We start from the raw sequence: 15,818 nt of genomic DNA, 5'->3' as shown, positions 1-15,818 counted from the left end.
TTTTTTTTTTTTTTTTTTTTTTTACTCACTGTGTTGCCAGGCTAGAGTACAGTGGCGTGATCTTGGCTCACTGCAACATCCACCTCCCAGGTTCAAGCAATTCTTCTGCCTAAGTCTCCCAAGTACCTGGGAATAAAGGCACACGCCACCATGCCCAGCTAATTTTTGTATTTTTAGTAAAGAAGGGGTTTCTCCAGGTTGAACAGGATGGTCTCGATCTCTTGACCTCGTGATCCATCTGCTTCTGCCTCCCAAAGTGTAGGGATTACAGGTATGAGCCACCAAGCCCGGCCTAACTCTTTGTATTTTTAGTTTCGCCATGTTGACCAGGCTGGTCTTGAACTCTAGGACTCAAGTTATCCACCTGCCTAGGTCTCCCAAAGTGTTGGAATTTCAGGCATTAACCACCAAGCATGGTCTAAACGTTCTTTCTTTATCAATTCCCCATCCGCAGCAAGTCTTTCACAGCACCACAAAATGAACTAATACAAGGACTCCATGAGCCACTACTGGAGTTCTTTTACCACCATGGATTAACTGCCACCATTCTTACTGTTAATCAGTTTGCAGAATGATAAGGGTCTGGGAGAAGTAGGTGGGTTTAGGCTTTAGAAGTTCATTTTAGGAAAAATAGCAATATTAATTTTGTGTTCCCTTTTAATAACATGTAAGAGGAAAGAGACCACTTGAAAATGCATTATTATCAATTGTGTTGGGTCTCATAACCATTTGTGTTTGTTGTTTTAAAAAGGAAGACAAAGCACATTCTGGGCACACTAAGCTGGCAATCTAAGTAGCTATTCAGATGCAACACATACCTCTATAATAATAAAAACCTCACATGAGTATAAAGATAAGGACACTTATCTGATTATTATTTTATTTTAGATTACATGGAAATTTTTAGCTAAAATAAAATTTTAAAACATCTCAAGTAATTATAGAAATACAGGTGATATTTATTTGAAATTTATAAAAAGCTCTAAATTAGTATTGAAATGCCATAGATAACATACAAAAGGATCTGAGGGGTGTGTGTGTGTGTGCGCATGTGTGCACACGTGTGTGGAGGGCAATGAACTGTACAGATAGAAGGATAAAGATGACAAAGGTAAAGGAAAAAATACATGTTGTGATAAGTGCTAGAAAAATCAAACAGCTATCCAGTAATATAGTCAAGGGGCAGCGTGATTCTAAAAAATACTGTTGAGGGTATTTGATGGCCCATGTTTTTATATATCCACTATCTCCTTCTTTAGTGAACATTTAACAATTATGCTGAAAATTATTTCAGCATGAAAAATATAAGCTCACAGGTGCGTAAATAAATGGACAATAAATGGTCTTCTACAGATGAATACCCTTTGGTGGTTTTATTCTCCGGGGACCTTTTCTCCTCCCTGAATATTACTACTGTAAAAGCTCATTAATTTGAAAAATGGAATATTCTGAAGAAATCATTTGATTAATTTATTGTAATCTAAAGTCCACATTTTGTGCCAGCTAAGAAGGCAGTTTTTTTTCATAAATGAAAATCATACTGTGAGTTGCAGTTTACAGTTTAAATAGATCCAAGTGTAAAATGGAATACTGTCATTTTTAATGTTGTTTATCTATAATTGTTGCTAATATCTTCAATTTCAGATATTTCAGTAAGGAGGTGATAATAGGCTTTGAAATTATGAACAGATAATTCTAGTGATGCCTATTTATTTCTTTTTTATATTTATTTTAATGGCATAATTTACTCTTCCAGATATCAATTATAAATTCCATAAATAAATCTGATATTTACTGAGTAGTTGGTCGCCAATTAGGATCAAGAGAAATCTTTTTCCAATATCCTTATATTTTGATTCGCACACCCATATCTTCACACATACACACACACACTCTTTTACATTTATATTTTGTGGAACATTTTAGTCTAGGTCATATTATAAAATTAAGACTTACTACAGAATAGTAACCTAACTTTCTTATGCTTTAATTTTTAAACCAGAAAACAGGCAGCTGATTCTAAAATACGTAGGAAAAGACGTAACTATCCCCCATTACAGGAATTCAGAATACAAATATGTTAATTAGGAGTAAGTGAACAGAAAGCATGGTAATATATTCTTGACTGTGAAATATGACCTTGGTTTTTACTTATAAACTATATAAGCCAAGAAGATTTTGATAGTTTACTGTGTGTAGCAGCCCTTCAAACTCCTTTAGATCTTCCCTCAATTGCCAGTGCTGTAGTAACAAACCTTATCAAAGGACCTTGATAAAGTAGGTTATTATTTCACAAAATGTGTTCTGCATAATACTAGTCCTCAAAATATTGGAGGAGAAAAGTAGTTTGTATTAAGTTTATTTTATGAAATTCTGCACATTACATTGAATTCCTGGAGATTCCTAATGTGCATTTTCATGTGATATTTCATCATACTCATGTATCTATTATATTCACCTACCTTTGTAAATGTTTTGTAAATAGAATCAACCAATATACAGAGTTCTACAATTCATCAATTTCTCTACTGTTAACAAAAGGATTTTCACTACGTTCATTCTGTTAGCAATACTGTAAATAAAGTTTCATGTATGCTCTGATGAATGTTGTGGAATAAATCACTAGACTTGAAAATAATAATGTATCATACCTGTGACTATTCTACTGTTCTTGATAGATATTGCCAAGTTGACTTTTAAAATTATGCCAGCATATGTGTATAATTTATATATTTCTTGAGTTATATACATAAGGACTTTTACAAATCAACATAAAAATTCTAAAAGAAAAATGAGCAAAATATGAAAATATGAAAATCAAATGGTTAAAAATGAAAAAAAAGTATAAGCTTTTGAATTATTAAAATAATGCAAACTAAGTTGATAACTATATACATATACTTTGCTAGACTAACCAAAATAATTCAAAAATTCAAATAGTATTGGTGGCTTTACAGTACTAGCAAGATGCCACCTGTCCTCAAATTTCTAAAAAGCAATGTTGCAACATTTATCAAGGCCTCTAATATAATCATCGCTTTAATTTTTTTTTAGAAAATTAGAGATATAGACAGAATACCTTGTTTAAAAGTGTTTAACATAGCATCGTTAATTAAGCAGCTATTTTTTTTAATTCCAAGAGTAAAATATCTACGTCGATATTGGTGATATTGCCTAATTCTCTCTTATTTCCTTTATCAAAGCAACCCCCAAGATATTGACTCGATATATGTCCACCTAGAATAAAGACTATAATTTGATGAGCCTTTCTTTCAGCTAGAGTGGTTACATGACTTACATCAACCTACTTATGTGTAAGCATAAAATATATATGCAATATCTGTGGCTTAAAAGAAGAAGAGTAGCTCTCTACTACCCCCTGTTCTTATTGTGACATGTGCTTGGTAGCAGAAGCTGGAACAACCAGTTTGATCCATGAGATAGAAGCCTGCATGACAGAGGAACAAATTAAATGGATTTTGGGTCCCTAATTTATTTGGTGCTGCAGAAAAGTTATGGGCCACCTACTAAGACTTTTCTATGAGAGAAAAATTAAGATCTATCTTATTTAAATCACTGCTACTTTGGTTTCTTTTGTTATAGTAACTAAAATTACTTTGTAAATACATGATACATGCATATAAGGATATTATGCAGCAACCAAAACCCTGCTAACAGCATGGAAGGAACTAAAAAAATAATGTCACAGAAAGAATGCAAAACACATTATGCCTATTTTCCGAATTATGGGTATGAGAGGAAGGAAACCTGCAAAATGTTAATGGGTGCAAAGTTGCAGTGGTGAGATTAGGGAGATTTCTAAGATGTGCTGCTTTTTCCAGTCTAATTATGACAAAAACATCAGACAAATACCAGTCAAGGGACATTCTGCAAAAGACCTGACCAATACTTTCTGATATTGTCAAGGTCATTAAAAATGAAGGAAGTCTGATTAACTGTTGTGACACAAAGAGCTTTAGGAGACATGATGAGTAAACGCAATATAGTATCCAGGATAATATCTTGAAAAAAAAATTAGGTAAAAACCAAGGATATTTGAAACATGGACTTCAGTTAATAATAGTATATTAATATTGGTTCATTAATTGTGACAAATTTACTACAGTAATGTCAGATGTCAACAATAGGGGAATCTGGGTGCAGAGCACCAGGCATTATTGTAAGCAGCAGACTTTGGAACTAATCTGTTAGCTCACCTTGTCTGCATGGCCACAAGCATGCCCTGCAATATCTCTAGATTCAGCCAAATTTCCTCCTCCAGCTTCTCTGACTCCTGAGTCAAGTGTGTGTTTAGCTCCATGATGATGTGCATCAGCCTCTTGCAAGTCACTGGCATCATTGAAACTGGAGGTTTGGAGGCAGTGACCAATCAATCCAGGTCCTAGCCTCTTTTCATGAATTCCAGTTTCCCCTTTCTCTCCCTGACTTCATGTTCTTCTTTCCTTCCCAACTGCCCTCTCTGCTAACCTCAGGTTAACCACCAGGTGCTGAAACAACAGGTGAACCTTAAATATTTAACCAGTTCCCAAGAGTCATAAGGTAAAATTCATATTATAAGTCCTATATATTTATATCTTCCCTAATTGTTGTATTTTTCTGATAAAATCTTGCCTATTACAACTATGTAATCTATTAGACCATTGCTTAAAATATTTATTAAGCACTAACTGCCTAATTTCTAGGGCTAGGGGTCACAGAACCAATCAAAAAAGGACTGGGTATTAGAAGGCAACTTGTCCTTGAATTCTGATACAGCATCTTTAAATTTCCTTTAAAGCTGCCATTTTCAAAAAGAAGATAAACAACCATTTTGTTGAGCTCTCCACTAAAGATTTAATAATATTAATGAAATCTACCGTCTAATCGCTGTATATTCTAACTTTTTTCTACTTTCAAATTCATTACATCTATAATGAAAATAAAAGATATTTTTAGTGGTCAAAAGACATAAAGTGATTAATCACATATCTACTAATGACATTTTAAAAGTACCTCAGCCCAGAAATATGACACTACAATCATTAAAAATCATATTCAATTTTCAAAGATACTAATCTTAAACTACATACTGCTGGCAGAAACATAAAATTATATCCAGTAAGCTCAGATGCTTTGGATAATGGAAAAGCTCAGTTCTATGGTGCTGCCAGAAAGTAATATGCTTTTAGAAATTCTGCAAGTTGAGTAGGGAGATCAGAATCTGACAAAGTGATGTTACAAATTGTTCAAAGCAGAAAAATTCCAGATCCAAAGAAATTTTTTTTCTTTGAGACATGGATTGAGGTCCAAGCACAGCATAATGGTACCAAATGGATAAAAACAACAATAAAGTCACTTCTCATGCATAATGCATAGGCATTCTCTATTGGAGTAGATATTACCATCTGGTGTCTAATTATTCCCACCTCACACCACATGGTGGTAGGCACCTAATGGAATGACTGTACATTATAATAACTCAGTACACAGACTCTTTGCTGCTAATTATAAGGTGCTAGTTGTTGTTGTTTTAAATTTCATGGAAATCCCAAGGAATTTGATGTTCATTGCTTAAAATAAATATTTTGTGAGATGACACTAGGAAAAGAGAACTATAGTTAGCCTTTATTTTTCTAAATGATCTGTGTTCCTTTAAGTTTAGTTTCTTCTAATACCTATATTAGAAATAAGGTCTTGTTTCCACAAGGATACACGGTCAGTATCTTTTTTTGTTCTAACTGAATGCTTTGATTTCGATTTATTGATATTTACTTCAAGTTGTAAGAATCAGGGTTAACAGTTTTTATTCCTAAAACAATAAAGACAATAATTCTTTGAAACCATCCACTCATTTATTCACTTTTTTCAATAAGCATTCATTACATATTTGCTGGGCACAAGACACTATTTAGGGCATAAGGGAATAAAACTACTGTCTTTAGAAGGACTCAGGTTAATTAATGAAAATATAGTTATAGGTAAATGATTATGATAAAACTTGGTAAATGCTTTATCAGCAGTATTCACAGGTTCTTAATGGAGTTGGGAGAAAAAAAATCTCCATTGTATATTTTAAACTCTGAAGATACTATTTTCTTAGTTGGAGTTTTAGCTATCTATGGTTGCATGATGAACTACCTCAAAATGTAGAGGCTTAAAACAACAACAATAATTTATTTGCTCATGAGTTTGCAATTTAGTTAAGGCTTGGAGGTAACAAGTCATATTTGTTCCACATGAATTCTTTGAGAAGGCTCAACAGGACCTGGAGGGGTAATTTGAAGATGGCTCACTCACATGGATAAAAAGTTGGTTCTGACTTCGGCTGGCTGGTAGTTTAGGTGAAATGGTCAGTTGGAAATCTAAATTATTGATCCCAGAGGACTTTCTATGGGGTTGTTTGGGCTTCCTCACAGAATGGCACTCAAGTTGCAAGAGGGAAGTTGAAGCTGACACTCTTCTTAGCATGTGGGCTCAGAACTGGTACAGCATAACTTCTATCATATTTTGTTACAGAAAACACAGGTCCAGTCCAGATTCATTGGGATAAATAATTAGACTGCACTTCTCAGATGTCTATTTTTGTCATTGTTAATCTACTAGGTATGAAATTTATCAAGCAAACAATTCTTTAAGTAATATAAATGCTCTGGGGAATAATGGAAATGCTTACTTAAAATCCAGTGTATTGTATGTAAAATTCCATTTTAATACCATAATTCTGAGACGGAAACTATATTTCATTGAATATCTAAAATAATTTAGTTCTAGCTTTCTTGAAACAGTTTGTGCTAATCAATAGAAATTTTTGTCCACAGCACAAGTATATTTTAGATCAATTTAAATTTCAAATAAAATTCTCTCTATATAATTAACATTTAGAAAATATTGTGTACAATAATGTGATAAAATGTTTTATAGAATATTTAATCTAATCACAATACAACTTTCAGGAAAAAATATTATTCCCACTTTACATATAAGGAAACTGAGGCTAAGGGGAATAAGTAGTTTATTTGAAGTGATGCAGCTAACATGAGGAAGAACTTGGATTCAAGCCCAGGCTGTCTTTCTTCGAAGTCTAAGTACTGTTCAATACTACTTAAGCACAGACAAATTCAAAATTAACTTTTAGAAATTTGTTTCTATCTATTTTTCTATCTGATGTATCCTGTGCCCACTTGCAAATAAAACCAATCGTTATTTATTAAAGGGGCATAAGGGTCTGGTAACATAGATTTTACATACCCCAACCTGAATAATTAATTAATCAACTTTATACAAAGATTTAAACTTACAAAGTTTGCAATGAAAATACATATTACCAGTTGTATGTGTTTCTTTCTACATATATATATGTGTGTGTACCAAAAATTCATATTTAAAATCAATAGGTGAAATTGGGAGATGCAATTACATATGTTTAAAGACTATATTTAGATAAAAATTCTATATTGAATCATTTAATTGCTCAAATATTTACCTTTTTAAACTTTCTTTTTCTATTGCATAAACTCCATGATGGAAGAGAATAGGCTTCTTACTTTATATACAAGGCTGGTAGCCTAATATGTATTGAATGATGAGAAATATTTTAAAACTTCTTTATGAAAAATTTATGAAAACAATTAATTGAGGTGAAAAGTCAATCAGAAAACCCAAATCCATAATATTAGGTTAATTGTAATAATATTGGAAAATTTCCCTATAATTCCTTTGCTTTTCATTTTTATGTTATGCTAAGAGAAAATTACATGAAAGTAGATTATAGTTATATTTTGAGACAATTATTTCAAGACCAGTTGATAGCAGAGAAGAAATACTGAAAAGCTTTTTGAGAAATTAGAACTGTATTTTCTAGGAGTTTCTCCATTAACATTAATTATGCTTTCCCTAGAGACATGAGCTTAGGAAGCTTTTTAAAAAAGCAAATTTACTCACCAACAAGTGAAATGTTTTAAGTTTTCAATTCATTACCATTTGACCTGAAACATTTAGAGTTGCTTCCTTTTCTTTTCTTATTTTTACAACTTTATTGAGACATAATTTGCCTACTATAAAATTCACTCAAAGTTTATAATTCAGTGGTTTTAGTTTATCTGTCAAGTTGTGTGATTATCACCAGTCTTAGATTTTCATCACCCCAAAAGGAAACACCTTACCAAATAGAAATCACTCCTCAACCTCCCATCTTTCTACTCCCAGCCCTAGGCAACCTTAGTCTATTTTGATTTTTTTCCCTTCCGAGAGAAAAGCAAAGAAAAGGAAAGTCTTCTCACATTATGGATAATGCAGTGTGTAATTCCTAGGTCTAGAGTGTCATGCGTCTGTCTTGTGTTTGTAATCTATTACAGATCAGGCAATACACCTTCAAGTACATCCTATGAAATGACCAAAGTACTTTTAATGAAATACAAGACTATAGAAATGGAAGCTGGCTGAACTTCCAGCTCAGAAAACATGAATCACAGTCACTTTTTGAAGTACTTTTGGGGACAACTGGAGAGATGAGCATACACTACTGCAAAATGAAGGGCTTTCTGCTAGCTTATTTTGTGTCCTGTTCTTTTTCTCATGTTCCCCATTTCTAAAATATGTTTATGTATCTACACTCCTTCCTGACCTACCAAAAAAAACACTTTATATATATTTTTTTCTTCTTCTTCTTCTTTTCCTCACAAGTACTATCTTGGTACCTCTGATCTACTTCACTGATATGATTATTTTTTTACTTTAAATCGTGAAAAATTAATTTTTCTTTAAAACATTTTTCTCACTGTTTCTGTTAGTAACATCTTATTCCTTCAATTTAACCCCAGATGTGCCCTTGCTTTTTAAATGCTATTGATTACATGAATCATACATAACATTATGTAAATAATGTCCTGAGTAATTTACAGCAGCATATCTGTGCCTTAATTAGTAGCTTCCCTATTGTTGAAATAAAATATGTATATGTACATTTCTCCAATGTTTTAAAACATAACTGTGTAGCATAATATGATAAAATGTTAAAGATGTGGATTTTGGGTCATATGATAGACATTAGCTCCCAATTTTGATTTCTATGACCTGCATGACTTAGTTAACTCCTTTGAATGTTCTAGAGTACAATTTTATTATCACCAAAATGGTAATATAGTAGTACTGCTTTTATGGGATAGCAAAGGGAAAAAATCATGTATACAAATGCTTACACAATGACAAATAATCAAGGATATTAGCACTCATATTTTTAAGTAACTACTATTATTCACACATATTAAGCCTTCAGTAGACTTTTTTGGGTGAATCTGGGAAAATTCCATTTTAAAATGTTTTTGATGGGAAAATAAATTTAAAATAACTGACTTAAACCATTTTTTAACCATATAGCCTCCTTGAAAACTTGAAGTATTACTGTGTAAAAATAGCATAAATGTTAAAAAAGATCTAGTTAAGCCTATGTCTTTTAGTCAGAAATATGAATGGTGTGCTTAATTTTCTTTAATGAATATGATGTTGTTTAACTTTATCTTGATAATAAATGACATAGTTTTTTCCATGACAAAAGTTTTTTTTGCAACCAAAATTTGTGAAAGGTTTGGACAGCAAATCTAAAAAAAAATATGAGGAAAAGCAAGACATGTAATTTTGTCTTGCCATTGTGAAATATACATATATGTATATATATATTATATATACGCATATATGAAATCTGAAGAAAAATGTAAGCTTTAAACTCTTTACTTGCAAATTAAATTTTATCCCATAGATTTGACAGGAAACATAACTTTGCTGTAAATAAACCTAATAATTAAGATATAAAGAAATAGGCATAAAGGCAAAGTCCAGAGTTTATTTTTTATTTAAGTCCGTTAAGCTTCATTATGATTCCTTTGACTGAAATCCCTCAATATTGTTTTGCTTTGTTGTAATTCCTCTATAATATATTTGTTTTCATAAGTAAAATAATAAATTCTCAATTATCTGAGATCCATTTTCCCTCTCAGTTTGTAAGTTTCCTCAAAGAAGTCACTCTGCCTTTCTTGTTCCTTACTGAAACTACATAATAATTTGGGAGAGAATGAAATAATACAGTAAATTCAGAAGACTATATTAGATATATCTATTTGCAAATAATGCTCTATTCCAAATTGGTTCCTCTGAAAGGAATGAGAAGGAATTGAGAAGAAGGCATCACAAAATATCTTTTATTCAATGTGTATTTGTGTGGAGCCATATATACTTTCCATGACCATGTTAAATGTGATTGCTTACATACATATCAGCAAGATTGGATGGAGTTGTTTGATGATTAAGAGTTTTTTGTTGTTATTGTCCAGAAAGGACCTAATAGTGTAAGTGGCGTTGCTTATAGCATGATGTTTGAATAAGGCTCACTGTGGTTCCATTACTTTTTAAGAAAGAGTAATGATGGCTATAAACATCATTTCTGTAATCCACTCCAGAAATAAAAGCATAAAATATTGCTTAATCTTTTCTGAAAATTTTGATTAAACAAAATATATGAGCAATTGTGATTAATATTGGTAAAAGTTTTTAATTAATGATATTGAAAAGCAATTTTAGTGTAATACTATAGATAAAAAATAATAACGTTCTAATAATGGGACACTAATAACACTAGTGTTCTGCTAGGTTGACCAAAGTAAATTAATTTATACAAGGGTCTTCCCAATAGTTTCTATGAAAATAAATGGACAGAGTTTTCTCAATTTTATTTATTTTTTTAGCTTAGCTTTATTAAACCTTTGGCAGCTGCTTAAAAGTAAGAGCAGGTGATAAAATGAATAAACTTGTAGCAAATGGATATCAACAGACTTACTTGGAAATAGCTGATGACGGTAAGTTTCCCAACCCTGTTATTTCTACTCATATAATTATTTAATTTGCATCCAAATGTTAAAGTATGTTTTTTTCTACTAGTAAAATTAGTTGAAAATTTATATTATAAAATTATTATGCCAATAATTTATGGTGTAATGCCAAAAATAAAAAGGACAGGCTGACATTCATGATTCATGTAGTCTACTCTCTGGCTCTATCTGGGATTCACTGGAGTATAAAATGAAGCCACATATGTACTAATCCCAGCCAAGTGTCTTGAAAGCTGAGCCAAAATGTCTTCTTTTTGCTCCCCCCTTCATACTATTGCCCATAGTCATTTCTACTTACATTAATAAATGAACAAAGCAATACCCGATAAATCCTGGAAGGTATCTATGTAACATGGAATGTGTGTGTGTGTGTGTGTGTGTGTGTGTGTGTGTGTGTGTGACAGAGAGAGAGAGAGAGAGAGAGAGAGAAAGGTTAAATAGTTTGAATAAAAGCCTAATATATCAGCCAAACATATATAAAATATATAAAAGTCAGTCTTGGTTATTTTGGTCAATATATTTTCAGCAGTCAATTTTGATAGAAGGGTATAATTCATCTTTTAAGAGAGTGCCTCTATTTCTCTATTAGCAACTTAAAAGTGGTGTTTGCAGCAGTTGGCAAGAAACCAAGACTAGATTTATCTTTAGGCACCAGCTGATGTCCAAGCAAAACCTCACAGGATGTAGTTCTGCTGGTGGTCCTGATGGTTTAGGGGCTAAATTATTGCTTTAAGGTCCAGAAACATGATTTGGTTGCTATAGCCAAATGTAATAAGTTACACAGGACTTAATATGCTTATCAAATCACAAGTGATCCTCTGAGAAAACTCAAATGTTTGTAGTTTCTGCTAACTCAGGCATTCATTTCTTCATACAAACTCTTTTCTCTAACTGAAATATCTTTCCTAGGTGTTCTCCTGACAAACTGTGTTAAATTCTTCCAGACTCAGCTCAAATAGTAGCTCTACTGCAAATGATTCCCTTACTTTGAAGTACTTCCTAGGTGCCAAACTGCATTCCATATATAATTTTCTTACAATAATCAACTTCTTTTGTTATTAGTTTATTTGTTGTTAGCCTTGCATGCCTCTCCTGTTAGGGGAGACTGCTTTGTGTATAGGGGGCCACATATCTTCATTTCCATGTCACTGACATCTGAGAGTTCCTAGAGAGTCAAAAGTCAAAAACTATTATTTTAAGGAATCAATGAAAAAATGAAATAATAATTCATAAAGTGCTACTTTATTTGAATAAGATTATATATCCAGATTATAAACATTTGCATTCACTGAACAGATCATCCTGTTTGTAGCTGTTTGCACAGTGAGTACAGAATGAAGGTGGGGAAAGGAGGGCTCACCTCTTCTCTTGAATGTAATAGCTTTACCATCCCCTCATCTATTGCTTTATTTCTAACTTATATTTTCAATAAGAGTAATATTGTTGTTTAAAGTACAGATTGATTGTATGTACAGACCTCCTTGTTTAAAAATCTATATTGGAATTCAATTTTGTTGCAGGTTTAATGTGATAATATTTTTAATATGCTTAATGTCATCTCTAGCACCTAATTAATACTATAATGCTAAACAAATAAAATGTGATATTAATTTTCATGTATGTCTTCATCTAATGTACTATCTATATTATGATTTAATTTTTCCTAGGGTCACTGAGTTTGTATTAGTGAACTTTATGTCTTTGTTTTATTGCAAGATTATGTTGCCAGAAATAGAAATATAAAATCTGTAAGAGAAAATAGCAAATATATATGTTTATAATTAATCTTTCATGAAATATTCTAAGTCAGTGTAATTGTTTCTGGTTTGATTTGGACTGCAAACTCAGAAAAGAAAAGCATTGATGTTTTGACATTCAGTAAAAATGTGGAATCCATCTGTATTAATGAACTATCACATTATGCCTTAATTTAATTCTGTGTCTTTCATTCTTTTAGAAATCATTGTGAGATTTAAGTCATATTTAACTTTGTGTGTGAAGAATGGGTCACTACTTTTAATCATGTTACAAACAAGTTCTTGGTCTTGTCCAGAAAATACAGCCTTCTGAATCTAAGTTTTTCTTCTGTGAAATAAGTAAATTGAATTAATTAATTTCTGATTTCCTTCTAGGTATGAGAGTCTATTGTTCTATACCGTGATGAAATATTATCAGGGATACATGAAACTTCAGTGCTACCATAGAATGTCAATAGCAACGTGGAGAAATTTTTTCAGGGTAATTTCCACCTTGATCGATACGCTCTACTATGGCAACATTCATCATTTAAATTGACATCTGCAAGCTCAATTCTCAATTACAAGTGATTAGAAGCACATTGTATATAAAAGTAAGGCTATATGTAGACACATTTTTTAAAAAATTAATCCTTCAAGACTGGATTAAGTCTGCATTGCAAGTTCCTGTTTACTTCTACTTAAAATATTTTAGTGTAAGGGACAACATCTTATTCATTTTTGTTTCTTCAGTGCCTTGTAAATAGTATGCATATCATACGTGTTGAATGAATAAATGAACTGAAATTTTACATAAATCATATATATATATATGTGCACCATACTTCTTGTTGCTATCACTTGAAAGTATACAAACAAGTTAAATTATTACAATATTCTATCTACAGGTACCAAAGTATGAATGACTCAGGAAATAGTGGTGAAGCATACCAAACTGCAATTAGTACCTTCAGGGTACTCTGGGCCCTGTATCCCTTGAGTACATGCCCAGATAACTAATGCCTATGTCCTCTGTCATATCTTCTTTCCCCCTTCCAAGGCTAACTTCACCCAAATATGTATGTGTGTGTGTGTGTGTGTGTTTGGACACATGCAGTATGCTGAGGATTGTGGGTGGATATAATTATGTCTAATCAAGAGTGTGTTGGTAAATTTTATTCGATTAATTATTTCTGTGAGTGTTTCAAACTGCACATAATATCTTAGGTGCTATAAGGAATTTAAAAAATTAGCGATCCATTTTTCCTTACTTCTGGATCTTACATCTTAATAGGAGAGCTCCTACAACAGTAAATGTACAGACATGTTAGTGGCTGATGTTAATTACTACCACATCTATTTTTGTCTACTCAGCTTTTGCCTATAACTGGATCTCACTTTGTTGTCTAATCACTGCTTCCTTAGATGAGTACAGGCTGTCTCACTCTATTTCCTCTATTGGGTTTCTCACAGCAGAACCAACACAAACCTACTATTTATGCTGCTTCTGTCAGTTCTTGCAGATACGAGAAAGATTTCAGACAGTAAAATGGCCATTGCTATCAAAATGTTTGAATCAAATAGCTAGGCAAATGCTAATTTCTTTGAAAATTATCCATTTTCTTTTCAATTGTAAACATTTTAAATTCAACAAAAGTGATAGATGTTTACAAATCATATCACACCAGTGAAGTAATCTATATATATTTTAGAAGTTTCTAATGTGAGACTGCTACAAAACTACCCTTCTGCATCAATTTGATCGAATTCTGAAAATAATAGAGGCCCTTTGAAGAAAAAATTTCAATACTGCTTAAAATTTCAATTTCAAAAGAGCTGTGGAATTTCTCACACTAGGGAATGCCACTATTATTTTAATAGAGGTATTGTCCCACTAGTTATCTGAGCATTTCTAAAAAACAAAATAAGGACCAACCCTGCTCCCACATATAATCTATTTTCCTTTCTTCTCCACTCCTCGAAAAGTATTTGTTGAACAGTAATTGTCCTGAGAATTGAACCTACTGTCATATAGAGAAACTAATTTGGGAATAATATACAAATCCTATAGCCTCCAGCAATTGCTTTTGATGTACAGTAGTTTGTTTTCCAACTCCTCCTTTGCCAATCCAGAAGAACCTAGAGTGTGAAATCTTTGTTTTCTTCCTTTTGCTGTGGGACTACCTGTAACCCCCATAAGGCTGAAGTCAGACCAGTGGAACATCTGTTAAAATGCAGATCAGGTTATTCATGCTCAAAGCAATGAGCCGTTTTAAAGTAAGCATCATCTCATCAGTATTCTGTACCACTATCTTAGTATGAGGGAGAAAAATACAACAATATACCTAAGAAGAAGAGAAGATAAAAGGCCATAACTCAGAAGGGGGAAAATTGCTTCTTAATTGAGTTTAAAAGTAAGAAAAGAGAGAAAAATAATTCCATAACTTTCTCTTAGTGAGACATCTTTCATTCATTTGAAGTATATACATTTGTATGACATCCAGTCGTAGTGTACCAGATGGAATACTTAGATATAGAGAGAAGGCTTATGGGTGTTGTAGTCATGGAAGCTGAGTGCCAACTGCGAGACAGAACTGTCAAAGCTAGTCAGAGAAACAGTGGTTAGGAGTGCTTTCTGTTAATTAAATCCACCACCATGGTATCACTTGCAAGTCTCAACACACTAAAGTTATTTTGACTCCTTTCTCTTTTTCCTCCATATAGTTATCATTTTAAATCTGGAAGTTCTTTTGTTTGTTTTTATAAGATTTTCTTCCTCTATGTACTATCTCTCAAAGGCAAATTTTCTCTCATATGTATTCCAACTGTAAACTAATAATTTTACTTAATCATCTTGTACTTAAACTGCAGTTACAGTTTTCTAACTACTCGTCCTCCCTCCAGTTGCAATCAGTCAATGACATAAGTGTTTTCTATGAAGATGTTGTCTTCCTCAAACATTATTTTCATCATGCCATTTGCCAGTTTAAAAAGCTTCAAAAGTTTTCAATGTCGTGCCTAATCATGACATTGAGAAATATTATTTTATAAACTCCTACAATTCTTCGTTCCTCTCTTTTTGAGAAAGGTTGATCTTGAGGAAAATCTTTAATTTTATTTTTCCGAGAGCTGATCACTGCTGTAATTAGTGCAGATTAGAGAAGGAGAAACAGAGCTAACACAAACCATAAGAGTTTCTCGT

Source organism: Aotus nancymaae, unplaced genomic scaffold (genome assembly GCF_030222135.1).
Source record: "Aotus nancymaae isolate 86718 unplaced genomic scaffold, 86718_ANA_hifiasm-v0.15.2.pri h1tg000040l, whole genome shotgun sequence".
NCBI lineage: Eukaryota > Metazoa > Chordata > Mammalia > Primates > Aotidae > Aotus > Aotus nancymaae.
The sequence above is the reverse complement of the archived record's forward strand: the minus strand, read 5'-3'. Positions refer to the sequence as shown.